At 37.0% G+C, this 19533-nt stretch overlaps 1 long non-coding RNA gene across 1 annotated transcript in view; it reads right to left on the reverse strand.

The window, feature by feature from the left end:
* LOC131691127 (uncharacterized) overlaps positions 1-19533 on the reverse strand; it is a 182253-nt gene that overhangs the window by 123913 nt on the left and 38807 nt on the right. The window contains exon 2 of the long non-coding RNA XR_009305721.1: positions 16790-16819. This is a non-coding gene — a long non-coding RNA (uncharacterized LOC131691127). The remainder of the gene's footprint in view (positions 1-16789; positions 16820-19533) is intronic.

Genomic DNA, 19533 nt, shown 5'->3' on the forward strand with positions numbered 1-19533 from the left:
ATTCAGCCTAAAGAAATATTTAATTCTTCCAAGATGCCTGGGTCCTGTGCCAAAAATTAAAGCTAAACGGAAAAGGGTATCTTCTCCACCCGAAAATTCAATAGGCTGCAGCAACTCATTCGATGTTTTGTCCGAATGTGAAGCTGATGAAATTTCTAAATTTCCTCGCATTGCGCATAATGCCAATGAGAAGAAAACGCAATCACCTCCGCCTATAACAGTGATGTTCTCCGACTTCAAAGCATTTCGAACTAAGCTTTCGACGTTCCTTCCGGAAGTAAAAGTCTCTTTTCAGATTGGCCGAAGAGGAGAATGTCGAGTTACAGCGGAGCAATTGATTGGCCACAAACGACTACTCCAGTATCTTACGGAGAAGTTATATAAATTTTATTCATATGACTTCAAGACAGATAGACCATTCAAGGCTGTCTTGAAAGGGCTACCTTAAGGTCAAAGTTTGGATGAAATATCCAACGAATTAAAAAATTTACTTGGCTTTTCTCCTTCACAAGTTATTCTCATGAAGAGATAGGCTAGCGGCGATGACACGCCAGTACGCTCTGGAATTATCCAGGAGCTATATTTAATTCATTTTAACCGTAATGAGGTTAATAATTTGAAAGTAATTGAAAAAGCACGTTTTATGTTCCACGTGCGAGTGAAGTGGGAACATTATAGACGACATGGGGACAGAATTCAAAATCTGACCCAGTGTCGTAGATGCCAAGACTTTGGGCACGTCACAAAAAATTGTCATTTGGATTCCAAATGTATGATCTGTGGTGATAAATCGCACACGAAAGATACTTGTCCGGTGAAAAAAAAAACCACAAAAAGTTTCAAATGCGCTAATTGTAGCGAAAATCATAAATCGAATTTCTGGGATTGTCCTGTTCGAGAAAAAATTATAAATTCTCATTCTAGACAACAAAACCAACAAATAAAAAATGTACCTACTTCTTCAGGTACACTTCAAGAAAACACGCCCAAACGTGTTAATCCGATTCAAAATAGATTAACAACTTTTTCTACCTCCGTCACACCATCCTACAATGGTGTGTCATCTTATGCTTCAGTGGCAGGTAGCAATGCCAAAATAACGGCTACAACTACCACGCCCTCATTTGCGTTTGCACCCAACGCTTCCTTTAGTCCAATGGATCTAGGTAGCGTAATGGAAGAAAAATTAAAATACCTACAGGAGTCTATGTTACCTATGATGATTGCCATGTTGAATTCTACCTCCATGTTTGAAGCTTTTCAAGCGGGTTGGGAATTTGCTAACAAAATTGTAATGAAATTAAAGTTTGACAAGGACTTTAAATAATCTTTTAAATTTATTAAATTGGAATGCTCGTTCATTAAAAATGTGCGAAGACGAATTTTTCAACTTCTTGAGGATACGTAATGTGCATATCGCCGTTGTGACCGAAACTTTTTTAAAACCAAATATTAAATTGAAGAGTAACTCTAATTTTGTTATTCATCGATTTGATCGAATTGTTGGATTCGGCGGAGGAATCACAATAGCGGTTAATCGCAGGATCAAACATTCCGTTACGCCGTCTCTTGACACCAAGGTGATCGAGAGTTTGGGTATCGAAGTTGAAACTGATCTTGGTATCATTTTTATTGTTGCAACCTATTTGCCTTTTCAGTGCACAGGCGAGCAAATTAATTTCTTGAAAGGAGACTTACAAAAACTTACAAGAAATCAGTCGAACTTCTTCATAGTCGGTGATTTTAATGCCAAACACCGAGCCTGAAATAATGCTCAAAGCAATTCCAACGGTAAACTACTTTTTAATGATTGCTCTGCTGGTTATTATCAATTTTGTCCCCGAATGGTCCTACATGCTATTCGTCTGTAAGGAATCCATCAACAATTGGTTTGGTTTTGACAGATCAAAGTCACCTTTGTAGCGAATTGATTACACATGCTGACTTTGATTCTGATCATCTTCCAGTAACTTTTTCACTTTCTCAAGAAGCTGTTTCCAATCCCATTAGCTCAGTGTTCAAATATCATAAAGCGAATTGGGAAAGGTACAAAACTTATATTGAGAAAAATTTTATTCATGACCTTGATTTAAAAAATAAAGCTGACATTGATACGGCATTACAAAATTTAAGTATATCTATAGTTGATGCTAGAAATTTATCAGTACCAACAACACAGAAAAAATTTAATACTCCTATTATTGACGACGATCTTCAACTTCTGATTCGCTTGAAGAATGTTCGAAGACGTCAATATCAACGTTTTCGTGATCCTGCTATGAAATGTATCTATCAGGATCTACAAAAAGAAATTAAGCACAGATTCACACTCTTAAGAAATGAAAATTTCGCGAAAGAGGTTGAACAAATCAAGCCAAATTCTAAACCTTTCTGGAATCTTTCTAAGGTTCTTAAGAAACCTCAGACCCCAACTCCAGCTTTGAAGGAAGGTGACCACATACTTCTTACAAACGAAGAAAAAGCTCAAAAACTTGCTCAGCAGTTTGAAGGTGTGAACACGTTTCAAATCAAGTATTGTCTCTAGACGATATTGTTGAAACAAACTATGATGAGATCAAATCCATCATGAAAAAATAAAAAAAAATATGAAAGCTCTAGGTTACGATGGAATTTTCAACATTCTTCTTAAAAACCTTCCCGAAATCACCATGAGATACTTGGTCAAAATATTCAACAAATGTTTTGAATTAGCATACTTCTCTGAAAGATGGAAAAATGCCAAGATTATTCCTATTTTGAAGCCAGATAAAAACCCAGCAGAAGCCTCCAGCTATCGACCAATTATCTTACTCTCCTCTATTAGTAAATTATTTGAAAAAAACATCCTAACTAGAATGATGTCATATATCAATGAGAATTCTATTTTTCTTCCTGAGCAGTTTGGTTTTCGTATTGGACATTCAACTACTCATCAACTTGTGAGAGTAACTAACATGATAAAGGCAAATATCTCAGAGAGCTATTCCATTGGAGTTGCTCTTCTAGACACCGAAAAAGCTTTAGACAGTGTTTGGCACAAAGGTTTAATTGCCAAAATGTGGAATTTCAATTTTCCAATTTACATAATAAAGATAATTAAAAATTATCTTACTAACCGTACCCTACAGGTTTCTTATCAGAATTGTAAATCTAATAAGCTACTCGTTAAAGCAGGCGTCCCTCAAGGATCAAGCGTCCAACCAATAATATACAATATTTTTACCTCTGATCTTCCAAATCTACCTACAGGCTGTAAAAAGTCACTTTTCTGTGATGATACTAGCATCTCAGCCACTGGGAGGAGTCTTCGTATTATCTGCAGTCGACTGCAACGAAGCTTGAATATTTTCAATGATTATTCGCATAATCCAAGAACTTCTTCTCTTAAACCAAATAATAACCATATTATTAAATTTAATGGTTTGAATTTAACGTGGACAGATCAAGTTAAATACTTGGGTTTGATTTACGATAAAAAACTCACTTTTAAGGATCACATTGAAGGAATCCAAACAAAATGCAACAAATATATAAAATGTTTATACCCTCTTATAAATAGGAATTCTAGGCTCTGCCCAAAGCACAAACTATTAATTTATAAACAAATATTTAGACCGGCAATGCTATATGCAGTTCCAATCTGGGCAAGTTGTTGTGCTACTAGGAAGAAAACGCTTCAAAGAATTCAGAATAAAATTCTGAAAATGATTTTGAAGCGTCCTCCCTGGTTCAGCACAAATGAGTTGCACAGACTTGCAAACATAGAAACATTAGAAATTATGACGAACAGTAGTATAAGCAAATTCCGACAAAAATCGTTGCAATCTTCAATTGCAACGATTAGCTCTCTTTATAGTTTATAAGTTAGTTTATAAGATTTGTTTAGCTCCTTATTCAGAAGACAAGTAGGTTTAAAACATCCCACTGAAAAAAAATACTTAACTGCGAAAGTATATTATAACTTAATAATAATTAACTGAATCATGTAAACAATAGGGATGAAAAGTCATCACTTGTGGCTGAACACCCAATATAATAAATTAGAAATGTAATGCAAACAAAACAATATAATCAAATAGAAAATAATATAAAAAAAGAAAATAATATAAAAAATTCGCGCAATACGCAGACGATTATGAGCCAAACCAGTTAAAATACAAACGCCCGAGACCTGCGCGATAATACTACTTTTAACACCAGCACGAACATGCAATTGCGGTTCGCCTACGTGATCAAACACGTTAACATACAAACGCTCGAGTCCTTCGTGATCATCCACGCCCTCCTTAGACCACGATCTCGCAAATATGAAAACGTCCTGGTAATTAAGTCAACGTTTTAACACTTTAACACACTAAATTATAAACGACGTCTCAAGTGCGAACATATAAACGCTCGTTCCAACGCGATCATGAATTCTCCACGCACCACGTTCGAACCGTACACTCAATATCGAAATCAGAATCACGGCATTCTGCAATTGGCGTTAAGCAGTGTTTTAGTAGGCGATATTTCCCTTTTTCATACATTTCATATATAATTTAAGAGCCATGGAGTGAAAATGAAAGGAGCGTACTGTTGCATTAGGTCTCTGAGCAGTGAATTGCGCTGAGTTGTGTCGCGTCACCAAAAAGTAAGAGAAACTTTATCGTTTTCTGTGAAACCAGAAATATTCAGGTATCGGTATTTTACCGGTACTACCGATACTGAGGGTTTCAGTATCATATCGGTTCAGACAAAAATAATCGATACTAGGAACCCCTAACTTGGCGCCAGTTAGACACTGAATGCAAAAAATATAACCCACAGACAGATAGTTAAACACACAGCGGCTCATGTTTTTTTATTTGCGTTAAAAAATTTCTTAAAATTCACCCATTCCCAAAACTCAGAAAATGATGTGCAAAAATCGATTTTATTCACTCACTAGTTTCTTTTCACCATCAAAACAATATTTTAAGATCCTGAGAAACTAGCTCGCATCGTTATTTGCTCTGTTTTTATTATTTATGGAAGAATTTGTATTGTTCCGGGAGTACATCTACTTCCACTGAGCTCTAAAATTCCGTACAAATTCAGGACAAATCCATACAGCTACGTTTTCCAGACATGCCTCTGAAAATCCGTACAGTCCACCCCAATTTCGTACTGTTGGTCAGCTTAGGAATGAGATATGGGCTTTGAAGGAAGCAAATTATCGAGTGCTCGGTGTATCTAAAAGAACAATTCCATACTCGTCGACCCAGTAGAAAAATGTAGAATGGCGCAGACTGATAAATTACGAGCTGCACCAAGTATACAAACATGCTGGCATCGGAAGGGTGATACAACACGGCAGACTACAGTGGACTGGATATGTAGTACGAATTCCGCATGGAAGACCAGCTAAATCTAGGCTCAGCGGAGAACCTGGAAGAGATCGTCGATTTCGGTGTAGACCTCGTACTCGCTGACTGTGTGCAATCGATTTTTTACAGAAAATATCTAACCCCCTCCCATAAAACAATTGAAGAGCTTCATATTAATATTCAATTTATTTTTAACGATAAAATTTCATCTACTTATTAATCCCATGCAGATTCGAATGCTGGTTAGACTCTTCCCCTCTTTTCGAAATTAACTAAACTTCATGTATTAGTTAATTACTATCCATCATTGCATTGAAATATGTTCATTTCAAATTCCACAAATGACGGAACTAAGAAAATAAGCTCTACTTTTTTTTTAAAAAAATAGCTGCAACACACTTTCAGTAGAAAGGGGTTTCAATGCCGGAGTAATATAGGTGGTCACCGATTTGATTGGGGTTTCCTCAATCCTTTTCCCCAATTCCCAAATCAAAACACTCGGACAAACGACTCTACGCCCCCAGCACAACACACAATGAATTCTTAGCCCATCAGCTATTTCAATCCTTCCAACTTATTGATCAATTCCGGTGCCAATATTTTTCCAGCTCCGAACAACCAACCATATTAAATTCCATCCATTCTGCTTTCCCGCAGCCTTTATAGTGGGCCATTGTATACACCTAACTAGCAGAAGAAGAAGAAGGAGCTCACCATTTAGCGACCGGTTTCGTCTGGTCCAAACGCAGCAGCCCTTGAGCAGCAGGCAGCTGAAACGAGGACACACCGAAACCGTCCCGAATGGAGAGCCGCCGAACACATTCCCGGCTCAAAGTTGGGAGGAAAAATCCACTTAAAATTTTGCTTTCTTTCTGCTTCGCCATGCCACGCCACGCCACGGAACGGAACGAACCGGTACGGTGTATTACGGTGCGATGTCACTGCGTCGCCCTTCACCAACTTCCGGCTGCCTACCGGTGCGGTGCAGGGACGATGGTTGGCCGAGATCGTAAAGATTTTCCCTGGTGCCGCAGTTGGTGCTAGCGGGCCCGGTTTGGGATGGTGGGCGGAAACCGCTCGCTCTCACGCCTGGCGCCTCTAAACGAGGTATTCAACGTAAAGTGCTGCTCCGCGTTTATTGAGCGGAAACAAGGACGTATGTTGCTTGGAGTATTTTTTTCGGTTATGCTTGTGTGTGTAGAGGGTTGTTTCGCGTGAGAGTGAAAGGTTGATCGCTGGGTGGCTGAACCCGTACTAGCAGTGTCTAGCATCTAGCGCTCGAGCATCCACCGGTTTCGCTGGCTGGTCCCAGATGGATCCAACTGTTGCATTTGCCGCCTGTTGCTTTAATTTCGATATCGTCTGCTGCTTCGTCGTCATCATCATCATCGTCGTCGTCGTCGTCGTCGTCGTCGTCGTCGCTTTCGGTGCTGGCAGAGCACCGCAGATTCAAACTGCTCCATATCCATAGCCAGGAATGCGGGAGGACTTTTTGTGGCCTTTCACTTTTCCTGCCACTTCTGGTTGGTTGGGTGGCGCATTTTGGTTGTGTCACCTCGATTTCCTCTCGCTTTTTGTCCGTCCGGTTGAATGCTGTGCCAGTAAGACCGTCCTATCTGCTCATACACCCTGCCAATTTACTAGAGGCTGTGTGTATGTGTGTGTGTACGTCGAGCACGCGAGGGGGTATTTTTTCATCAATTTTAGCTTCAGCGGGAAAATGAACGAGCGCACAACTTCAATTGATGTTATAAAGAGCTTACAGCGCGAGTTCTGGTTCGTTGTGAGATAGATAGATATAGAGAGAGGGAGATGACGATTAAACGGGGCAAAAAAGGGCCACGGGCAGTTAAAGGTGGTACGTGGAACAATGGCCGGATTATTAAATAGTTGTTTCCACATTTTGAAGGGGCTTTTAAAGTACGTGCATTACTGTAGTCGGTCGAGAGAGGCAGTGGGAAATAAATATCCGCTGGAAAGCGTTTGTAATGGAACAATGAAAATTCCATATATTTCGGGTTTTCACCGGCAAGTGAAAAAGCCCTTTTCAAACCAGAACTTAAGTTCTTTCTGTTTAGGAAAACGAGGTGAAAGTAGGTATTTCAGGTTTTGAGTAATTCTCAGACTTTTTAACATACGTATTTAGCCGACATAAAGGGGGCGGACCCAATGAGTAGCAATGCATGCGTCTTATTTTAGGTCATATAGGGTACATTTTTTCCTGAATATTGTTGGGGTCAAGAAACACAGTACAACATCATTATCATCGTGATCGGCACACGGCGTCTGTGGGTGAATGGTAAGCGTGTTCGCTTCTCCATTAGGAGGTTGATAACAGTCTATTATCTTTCTCCGGACAAAACCAGCCTAGAGACCATATGGCATCCGGCGGGTTGGACTATCTCGGCCAAGAATTGATCCATTGGGTCCTGCTCCCATGTCGGGGGTTCTGAAATCAAGATAATTTTCCGAGTCAAAGACTGAATGGCTGGCAGGACTAAAATATGTAAGTCACGCACGCAGTGTCGTGGGTCTTAGTCTTGCTTTGTTAAGTGTTCAGCAATGATTTTCTGGTTTAGCGTTTAACTTTTGTTTAGTAAACAGCCGTACGGGAGTGAAATGCAAAGAGTCTGAAGAAAATTGTGCCTAATCAGTTGCGGTTGCTCGCAGATTTCAAAGGAACAGTTCGGACAAGAACACCACAGTCTCTGGACGGAGAACTTTGTTTGTGAGGATGAATTCTACAGTCGCTTCCTTCATTATTCGCATATTTGTATTTGAACTCTTTCATCTTGAAAGTCCGTTTTGGTTCCTATTGTTTTCTGGGATGACTGGAGTAGCTATACTACCAACGATTTATATTTACTACAATGGTTTGACAGCTGATGTTCTAGAGCGAATCAGTCATAACCATGGAACGAGACTTAGCAATAAACCTGCTGTCAGGAGTCTAAGGTTCCATCCGAAAGTTTCATTTTAAACTGATAACGTCTATAATGCATATATCTTTTTGTTTCACTTGTTTCCTTTCTGTTAGTCATCAACTGAACGAAAATAACCATTCTGCCATACTTCAATCTATTTATACTTAATTACTAAAACTAGGAAATAAACACATTTTTTTTCTCGAAATAATCTCCTAAGGACAATGAAAGTTTAAAGCACGGGTGTATGCTTATGCTGATTTCATTTTTGGATCAGAGCCGCTCTAGGTTCACTTTGAACTGTAATTTTTATATGGCTTTTGTAAATATTAGAGCGAACCAGCATTAGTTTGGAGGAGAGCGTGCAAGGGCGCTTTAACCTATGTTTAATGAGCCAGGGCAACGTGTAAATACCTCTGTCCCATCCCAAAGGACCAAAGGAGTGACTTTAACTTTCTTAACCAAGTCATTCCCAACGTTTTATCCTAACCCCCTATAAACAGAAACGGTCGGTACGGTTGTCCTCGTTTCTTCCTCATTCAAATTTCAAAACGATTCGTTGGTTGAATTGTTCAATAAATGAATAATTCAATTGCCGTATAATATTGAAACATCTTTAAACCCAACTCTGCACAGTAGGCCTAGCCGTAATAATATTTGTGACATACTGTAATATGCTTCAAATATTAAAATTGGCAAGAAAAACACTAAAGAATAACTGCAGTGTTTTCCAGCACGCTTTTCAATACTGGCTGTGTAACGGTTAGAGTCAGGGCCGCCGAGAGGGGAGGGGAAACGTGGTGTTTCCCCCCGGGCCCGGAGTCCTGTAGGGGGCCCGGATTTTGAACAGAAGGAGTTATTCTGTCAAATATTTTTTCAATAACATTTTATTTGAAAATTCAATTATGATTTAATATGATTTAATTTCCTCCAATTTCTATTATAAAGTTAATCGTACATTATTACATTATAAAGTTTATACTACATGAAGCCAATCAAAGGAAAACTTTGAAACTTGGAACTCAAAAACGATTTTAACGCGAAGTGAGCAAAAAAACAAGATCTTTATTGTGTGTGAATTGTGTTTTAAAAGACTGAAATTTACTTTCTATTTCATACTTTACAACAATTATCTCATAATTTAGACCAACTATTTAAAAAATTAATTTAGTTAAAGTTAAAAGTTCTGGACTCTAGAAATTGATTTTGATTCGTATTTTAATAATTAATTCGAAACTTTCAATCTGTGTATGGGTTTCAAGAAAACAGTGTTTTTTTTAATGATTAGTATAATTGCGATTTTTTTATTTTTTTAAGACGACATGTGACTTCTATTTCTACTTATTTCAATCCGTCGTGGCTGCTAAATGAATTACAAAATAATGTATTAGAAATAAGAAAAAACTCAGCAACCTTCTTCTAGAAAGCTCGACTGGTCAAATACGACTTGTGAAACTAATTCTGAATAACTCCACAAATCAAAAAAAAACATGAAAATCCAGGAAGAAATCGATCCACAGTAATTTTTCGTATTTTTGTTTAAATACGAGAACCCGACAGTTTTTGTCATTTTTAACAAGCTTTCTCAATTTAAATGAATTTTTGCATTTTTTCTTTTGTTTCATATTTGCTTTTTTGTTTCTTTTCCCATTTCACCCAAGTGTTGTATTCTTTCTATTTTCTTCATTCAATCTTATTTTACTTTTTTATATATTTTGCCCCATATTTTTCTTTTTCTATTTTTACCATTTTTGTGTCTTTCTTAAAAAGTGTCTCAATTTTGCATTTGTCTCAATTTTTCAATTCGATTCATATTTTAATGTTTTTTTTCATTTTTGATTTTTATCTATCGTTTTGTTCGTTTCTTTATTTAACTTAACTTTTAATTTCTATTATTTCTTTGCATTTTTTCATATCTTCCAAATAAACTTATTGTAGTATTTCTGTATCTTCCTTTTTTCCATATTTTTCATTATAGCTGATGTTGTGGATTATTTTTCTTATTACTTTATTTTGATCTTTTAGTGTTTTGTGCATGTTTTCGGTTTTCCATTTCAACAAAATTTATTTTTTTCCGCATTTATTTTTCAAAGATTTATTTATTTTTTAAATTTTCTCTTGTTTTTATTCACGATAATATTCCTGTTTTTTTCAATTTCTTCTAGGATTTTCATTTATACCCATTCAAGCAATTTGGATTTTACATGTTTTCTATGATTTCACTATTGTCTGTTTTTGGGCTATTTCCACTTGTTTCTGTTTTCTATTTTTTCTTCAATCTATTTCCATTTATTTTTAATACTTTGAGCATTTTTTTAATTTTTCATTGCCATTTTATTTATTTTTTTCATTACATTCTTGTACTTTGTCGTTTCTTCTGTTTTGAAACATTTTTAACATTTTCTTATTTCGCTGTTCTCATACTTTCAATTTTCAAATGTGGTACTAATTTTTATATTTCAAACATTTTGTATAATTGTTATTTTTACGATTATCTCAGTGGATCCATTTCGTTAATTGGTATATTTGTTATTTTAGTCTTGTTTTTATATTTTTGCTGTATTCATTTTTCTTTCTTTTTAATTTTTAATGTTTTCCATGTCTATGATGTTTTAGTTTTAATTTCGTTATTTGCCAGTTTTTCACTATTTTACCCATTTTGCAATATTTTTTTTTCTGCAATGCTTTTCCAATTTTCTTTCTCATTTCCTTCGTTAAGTTTGATAGTTTTAATTATGCATTCGGATTTATTTTGCTATTCATTCAAATTGTTTTCACACATGCAAGATTTTTCAAATTTTTACATTGTCTTAATTTTGTCCTTTTTCTGTTGTTTCTCCGTTTTGGATCTTTTTCTTTATTTGATATTGGCAGGTTTTAACTATTTGCATATTTTTAATCTTTTTCCATTATTTTAATGTCATTTTGTAGTCATTTTGTTTCATTGTACCTATTTATTAGTTTTTCCTTGTTTGTTCCTTTTGTTATTTTTTTCTCTTTAAATTCTATTTCGATTGAATGTTCTTTCTGTTTTCAATAAAATTTATAACATTTTCATTTTGCTACTATTTCCGCAATTTCTGCAAAGTTTTAATTATGAGTTCTTCAATAATATTGCACCAAATATATAAATAAAGAACTCGCGATGAGCACCTGAATCAGTTTTCTCTGACACCAAAAAAAAAAAATCAGCAACGCTACCGAACAAATGAGAAGTTGTATTTTCAGAGACTGGCAATGTTGTAGCGCACCGGCTTGGCCGAATGCGTTGATTTTTAACGAATTCTAGGTGGAACCAGACAAAGATTCGAAAAAATCCATGCAATACCGACTTCTGGATTAAATATGAAATTATTGATAAATCGGCTACTTTCAAAGCTACTTTATAAAATTTTATAGAGATATTTAAAAGGATTTACGATAAAAATTTGGTCGGCTTAAACTTGACGGATTTCTTTGCATGAAATTCAACAAACTCGAAAAAAAACCCTCATTTGCCTTCGTGCAGGCTTTTTTATTTGACATTTGCTCTTGGACAGTGTCGTCCAAGCAAGAGAAGAAACACAAGGAAATTTTGCTCGCGTATTGCCAGAAGTCGAGGTACTTGCACGCCAAGTTAGTGAAACCGTTAAAAGTGACCAAATCAACTACCACCAGCGTAAAGGCAGCCGGGAGGAACAGTGGCCGATATTTTCAAGCGTATGAAGCTGTCGAAGATCACACAGAAATATCTGATTTGGCAGGCTTTCTGTACCTGTGGTTTGATGTGACATTTTCATTGCGACCGAGCCCGTCAACAAGGAAATTTATGTGAAAAAGTGCATGAAAATAACGTCTTTCATGAAGCAACACGATTATTCCACGCTATTTTGTCCGAATGTGGAATACTGCCATTACGGAAAAAGGACATGTAGTGCGCCTACAAGGATCTGGTGGCACCCAAGGACAAGAACTCTCCCAACACACCAGAACTCGGCCCTATCGAGGAATATTGGTCCATCGTCAAGCGGAACCTGAAGAAGACATAAAACTGTCAAAGTAAACTGTATGTGGCGAACAAATGGGACGAGGTGGTTGTACAGAATTTGAGGGCAGTAATTAAATGACGCACAACCGAAAGCATAGCTGAATATTTTTTCTATATTTTATGCTATTTGACCTTAATCATTGTTGTTTGACAAAACTTTGATTATGGACGACGCCGGTGGTTAAGTGGTAAGCGTGACCGCTGCTCAGTCCAGTGGGTCTGGCTTCTATCCCAACCGAGGTCGTTAGGATGTTCTGAGGTGAAAACTCTGTGTCACGTCTTTTTTCACAAGGGAAGTAGAGCCGTTGGTCCCGGTGTAGATGAACCGATATCTGGTTTTGGAGTCACCTCTCTGGTGTCAGTGATAGGCACACAGTGCGGACAGAGACCGACGGAAAATAAACAAAAAATTGACCGCACTACCCTTTGAAATGATAAAAGTCATTGAAATTAACAGCACTATTCTCCTACACTTCACCATGAAATACATGGCTGATATATATTTTTCAGATTTGGAGATTAACAGTTTCTGTGTTCAAAAAATCTACAATGATGGAGGGGGCCCTTATGCTAGATCCCCCGGGCCCGTAATTTCTCTCTACAGCCCTGGTTAAAGTAGAATAGAACAAAGGGTTCGCCAAAGTGTGGAGGAGTCGGTGACAGTAATTCTGCTCGTGACTAAAAATTTTGTCATCAACAACCTTTTTTTTTAAATTTCATGGATATGCTCAACTTTTCACATACTTGTTCAGCTGAGTAATTACCTAACGTATATTCAATTCTGTAGATCAATAAGTGACTGTCTACTTAAAATTCAGAACATCAATGAGATAATAGCAGATAGTTAGTTGATGCTTAATTCCGCTCATCCTCAGACCAAATAAATGAACAAACACCTTCCCCAGTACGTGGAAATAAATCCGATCTAACATCCGCGTAGCTTTTCGCCACATTGCCACCATGGCTGCGATGCTGTCATCGTGGCACTTTGGTGACACACGCAACAATAGCGGCTGCTGACAGGAAAACACGCTCCATTAAGAAACGACAAAGACACTGACTTTCAAACCAACCAACCAACCTTCCACGGGCTCCAGCTTCCCCTCCATTCACATTGTCACCACACACAAATGTTCCTTTTTAACCGGTTCTGACGAAAACCCCCTCCCAATTCGGGGCGAAGCGCGTCAACGATCTAATTTAATTAGGCAATTTTAAAGCTTCACCCTTTCTGTCGGTCGGGACTCCAACTCGTTACCTACCTCCAAACCAACCAACCACCCCTCAGATTTTGCGGTTTTATATCTTCATATAACATGCTAATTCAACGGCTCGTTACGCACCGTAGATCTCCATCATTTGTGCCAAAAACGAAAGGGTGGGCACAAACAAAAACCGCAGTTTATTCAGGCCTTAAAGCTATAAAGTATAGAACATTAGCTTTCCAATTCGCCGGAATAGATACCTACCTACCCACCAGCCAGCCAACACCACCGCCGTCGGTGCGCGTGGTAGCGAGCGAAATGATTTAATCACCTTTTTGCTACCGTGCTACCGTGGACCCGATTTCGATGGGTGGTCCCGGTGGTTCCGTGCTAGTGTGTAGCTGGTTTCGGTAGGTCATAGGAGCGGGTGTTGCGGTACTGGGAGCTGGGTACAAGCTTCCGAGGGATTTATGTGCGTCAAAAGGCGGCTTTCTCAAACGGAACGAGCTTTTAATTTTTGGCATGAACTCTTAAGTGCCTGTATCCGGTCTCGTTCCGGCGAAAGGTGTGACCTGGAGTTGAACTTGTTTTAAGCTTAGGATGTTTAAGGCAGCACGCCAAAAATAATCCGATATTGTGGTAGTGGAAAACACGATGTCGTCAGTAAACATGAACAAATACAAGTTTATGTGACTGGTAATCGCGCTACGCAATACAAACTGCTACTTAACCCATTCATGCCCATGTTGTTTGTGGACAACAACGTTTTAAAACAGCCCTAACTTTTGATTGAGGCAAGATTTGCGCACAAAAACAAGTAAGGCTAATAAATGGGACTATTGTCTTTCATTTGAGTATTAACAGTTACAAGGATCAGCTCTAGAACTAAAGTTATTGCAATTAGTCTGATAAGATTCCGACGGAACAGTGCTGCCAGGGACAGTTTACGTTGATGACGGAAAATAATTTTTTCATATATCTTCCTATTGCAATATTATTGAAAACTGACAAATCGTATCAATTTAGACTGTCATCCGCTACGTTTTCCACGCAATTAGACTATTGTAAATATTCTTGGAGGATAGTATTGAGCATTGGAAGGTAAAAATTGAGCAGCTTGAAACACTGAGAGGGAAGCATCTATCTTTTTGAAAAAAGGCTTTTCGTGTTTCTTGACCCCACCGTTTTCAAGGAAAAATAGTTTTGAAACTCTACCTGAACTAGAAAAAAGTTGGGCATGAAAGGGTTAAGAAGTATTTTGCTATTTACATGGCTAGTACTATCGAGAAACTTTCAAACCTCTTAACGTGTTTTAAATTTTGAATAATAATTTACAATGCAATTCTACTCAATTAATTCATTTTTTAGGTTTTGACGTAAGTTCCAATACCAGATTCAATGGTGAGTTAAACGATAGCAATTATGTGAAAACAATATTCCAGAGGCATACTTCGAACCCGCAACCCTTGGGACTCTGCCCCAATTTACCAACTCTGATGCTATCAATGGGCAATGATGACGTCCTAAGTAGAACACATGATTATCGCACTACTACGCCTCTAAAGCGAGATCTATTCAATTTTCCCGCTAGACACCAGGGCCGGGATTTTTATTATCGTCTGGTGTATGATTTAAGTTCTTCGCCCATCGGGCTTCGGTGGGTGACAGAGTTAATGGAGACTGTCAATTTCTGTCCCTCGCCCAGTTAACAGATGTATAACGAGAGCGAATTGAACATTTTTTTAATCAATAATGAATTATGACAATAATATCTAAAATGTTTTGATTTTAGAATAGATCCGTCAAACAAATATTTTTCAAATTACAAATGTTTAAAATGTTTTACAGTTAAAAATTCCTGCTCTGACTTCAAGAAAATTAAGAGTCAAACACTAGTCAAATTCCAACGATGGTAGACTCAAATAAGCGAAAAAATCACCCTGATTCACAACCTTATTGGGTTAGGCTAGTCAATGGAAAAAGAAGTCGGGTTCAGGCTCCGTACACCTACCCATTGAAAATGTATCCGTTTCTTCTATCTTGCTATGCCTACTTTCAATACCCGGGACGAACTAGGCCCCACACCGGATGCAGAGTAGGTAACAGACTTTACCTTTCGCAGTCTACACCGAACCCTAGGCCCAGCCCCGATCTGATCCCATTCAGCCACTCATCCACCGGTTGGCTGATTTGTTGCTTCGCAGAAGGAAATCGGACGAAGGAAAGAGCTGCTGTTGGTGGTGGTGGTGGTGATGGTTGTGGGGCGGGTAGAGACTTTATTGAAATTATATTCCATTATGAAAGCATGATTAGATTCAAATTTAAAACCCTCGAGCGTGATTCAACGTTATTCCGGTCGACCGAAGTCGAAGCTTCGAAGCTCGAAAGTCGATCAGCGAGGGAAGCAGGTTGAAAGCGACTGGCGGAAAAAATCTTAATAATGCTATTTCGATAATAATAATAATAATAACAATCATAATAGAAACGGCTTTTTTCCGGTGAAGAAAGAAAAACGCCACACGGCGGCGGCTGGGGGAGGAAAAGTTGATTGGAAAATTGACTCACGGGAGACGGGAAATCCCGAATAAGATTTTCCTAATTAAAAGATGGATTAGACTCGCTCGTCATTCCCATCTGGTACGGACGCCTTTCAGTTCGGTCGAGGAGATTTGAACTCGGTTGTTTGATCAAACATTAGGCAAGAACTTTACTGCTTTCATAAATTCCAATGTAATTGGGTTCCAAACCGCCGGGCCGGGCCACTCACCTTAGCGGTGAGCCAATATTTGCAGCGAGCAAAGCTTTCACAGGAGTTTTTTCCCCACTTTTCTTTGATTGTACGATCTTTTCTAGGACAGTCTAAAGTTTTCTTAACCTGTTGCACGATGGTCCCAAAATTTACTCACTCAATGATATACCTCGTTTAACCTGGGTAAACTAAGCGGGTGGCTTCATCCTTCGGTTCTGATTTTCGTTCGTGTCTCCCGATTTGTTCAGGTAGCTTGTCCTTTTTCAAGGGCCTTAGGCGATTCGGTAATGTAGTAGAAGAGAGGGTGTTGGTTCGGGGGAGATGGTTGGGTTGCGTGTTGCTTTGGGTATAATTTTTTCCTAATAAAACTCATTGATTCAATCCACCGAAAAGGGGGTTCGGGGTTTTCTCGGTGACAGTTCAAGAGTATTTCAGTCAAAATTTTGGAGTTTCAGGTGTAATTTAGAGGAGAAATTCAAGTTCAACAGAAGCTAACACTAACTGGATAATTAAATTACAAGTTTAAAGAGACTTACCGTGTATGAGCAATCGACGTTAAGAGAAGCCTGAAAAAATGCAAAAAAAATCATTCAATATTAGTTGTTTTTATAAAAACAAGGATTCAAGATTATAGCACATGGTTTTTACTTTATTTTTAAATCACTCAATGAATACAATTGAATACGTATTACATAAAATAATAAAATAGACTATAAGCAGCCATTATATGCACACTGGGCTGCCGAGGAAAAAAACAAATTATTCAAAACTTAATCGACCCATCACTGAGTCTATTATTCGCCCCTCGTACGATTTTCCAGTTTGAACCAAATCAGACAAGTCTAGCTTCCAGGCCAACGTGTTTGAATTGTAAATTTTCAATTTCATTGTTAGGTGGCATTGTTTTCATTAGATTATCGTGTAGTAAATACAAGAAAAGGTAGGAATAAATTTTCCCTGTTCCATCATATGACGCACGATGACCGCTGATCAACATTCAGACATTGAAAGAGCGTCAAGATTGTGTCATGGTGTCTTTTGTAAACGTTGTCGTTTCGCAAAACATTGATTCCGCGGATCTGTTGTCCTAACTATATTTTTATGCTCCTTCCTGCAAATTACATTATTGTATCATGTTTGCGGTTAATTCGCAACGCGCAAATTACGTCAAGTTCGGTCTACTAAATCAAATGATGACTACACTCTTAGAAATAATGAAAATTACATTTGACGTAAACAACGTAACGATGTATTTTTCCATCCGATATTAGGATTTTACATGAGTATGATATGTAAAATTCAATATTGTGACTCTTTTGATGTAAAACTTAGGCTGAATGACCTAGGAAAAGCCGAAAAACCCACATTTTTGCATGTAATTACATGTGAATTTATATGAATTGGGACGCTCCTTTTATGTGCATCTAGCAAGACGTAAAGTTACACGACTTTTTTGCTGTGTATTTACCTACTATTTAACATAAATATGCCTCGAAGAAAATACAAATACATAACTTTGCGAAATCATAGTACAGAGTTGTCGTAAACCGGGGTGACTTTGATCACTCGAAAAAATTTCGTAGATCGCTTATTATACCAGAATAGTCTACCAAATCATTTTTATTTGAAAAGATTTTTACTCTAAACTCATAAAATACTGATTTGTTATACTTTTTGAGTATATTGTTCGATTTTTGGGTACAAAAACTACGAAAAACCGAAATTCGACTTTACCTTATTTTTACGAAGCTTCGTAAAGTGTCTATTTTGTATAAAACAAATAAATCTCAGATTTGAGCACGAGTAATAAATTACAAGCCATTTTTTTTTATTTTCCTTTAGATTGGGATGTGCTAAATTTAGTTTTAAGAGTTTGTTTATTTTAAATACATTTTTTGTGAAGCTAGTTGGCAATTATTTCAAATTATTTAAGCTAAAATTCGGAACATTTTTTTATTGTTCAATATTCCAACGTGTTAAAACGAATGAAACTTTTTGTACATGGATAAAGCACTGAAATAAAGCAATTTTAGCAATTTTAAAAGTTTCCAGAATCTTTTATTCTAGTTAGGCACAAATAAAACGAATTTTGGTTACTCGAATTCTACAATACATTAAAAACTTTGTATAATGCATTAACATCTATTTAACAATGAGTATCTTTCCAGAATTAGTCTAAACAAAAATTTGAATGAAAAACATTGACATCAATAACTTAATGTTGGTGAACATGCAAGTTATCAAAGTCACCCCGGCATACGAAAACGGACTTCAACTTCAAATCATTTTTGGAAAAATAGCTGTAAGAGGACAATTTTAGATAAAACCATCCAATCTTGTTCTCCATACATCAGTACATGGTTTAAAAATATTAAACTTGAAAAAAATGTGTTGTGTCTAAAAATACGTAATGATTACTCCGAAAAGTGATCAATGTCACCCCGGTTTACGGTACATAAGCAATAGTGTAGTCTAACTAAAAATATTCGAGGAACACGATGGCGATAATGAGAAAAATGCACGTTTAATTTTCAACTGGAAAATTGTAAGTATGGCAGCACTGCCACTAATTTTGCAAGTAGCAGGTTTTTCGCTTTTATTCTAATTTCTTAGAAGAGCTTTGGAAAAGTACAAAAGGCGGATCTTGAGAATTTCTTTTGGTCTGCATTTCAACAATATGGTTGTTTTCGGAACAGTATTAACGAGTAGACGCCAAATATGGATGTCTGAGACCATTTTAAAATTCAAGATGGTGATTTCCGGTTTTGAAATCGTTACCGACCATTTTAGATTCCAATGAAACATTACACTTTTCACCGGCATGGAAGACTAAACAATTTCTACTATCAGTAAGATTATTTTGACTCAAGAGCAATTTTTTAAAAGGGCGTAGGCATTTCTACGTGCATTAATTTCATTTTTTTGTTCTATTACTGTATTTTATACAGCGAAACTTTCTGAGAACGAGTTACAGGGAATGAATATTTCTATCCGAAAAAATATACACTGAAAAAAATGTTGCGTCATTTTTCATAAAAACAAAAATTTGTATTAAAAATTTAAATTTGAAAAAAACTCCCTTTTTTCTATTTTTTTTATATTTCGTTAACAAAAACCTACAGAGAAAAGGAACATTTTGAATATGATTGTATGGTGGAGAACTTATCCGTTAAAAAGTTTTTCCAACAATAACTATATACATGTTTTTAAATTTCGTACTGATTGACGTACAAAACTATAACTTTATTACAGAACATAATTCTAAAGATCGTTTTAAATC

This window comes from Topomyia yanbarensis, chromosome 3, assembly GCF_030247195.1.
Source record: "Topomyia yanbarensis strain Yona2022 chromosome 3, ASM3024719v1, whole genome shotgun sequence".
Lineage (NCBI taxonomy): Eukaryota > Metazoa > Arthropoda > Insecta > Diptera > Culicidae > Topomyia > Topomyia yanbarensis.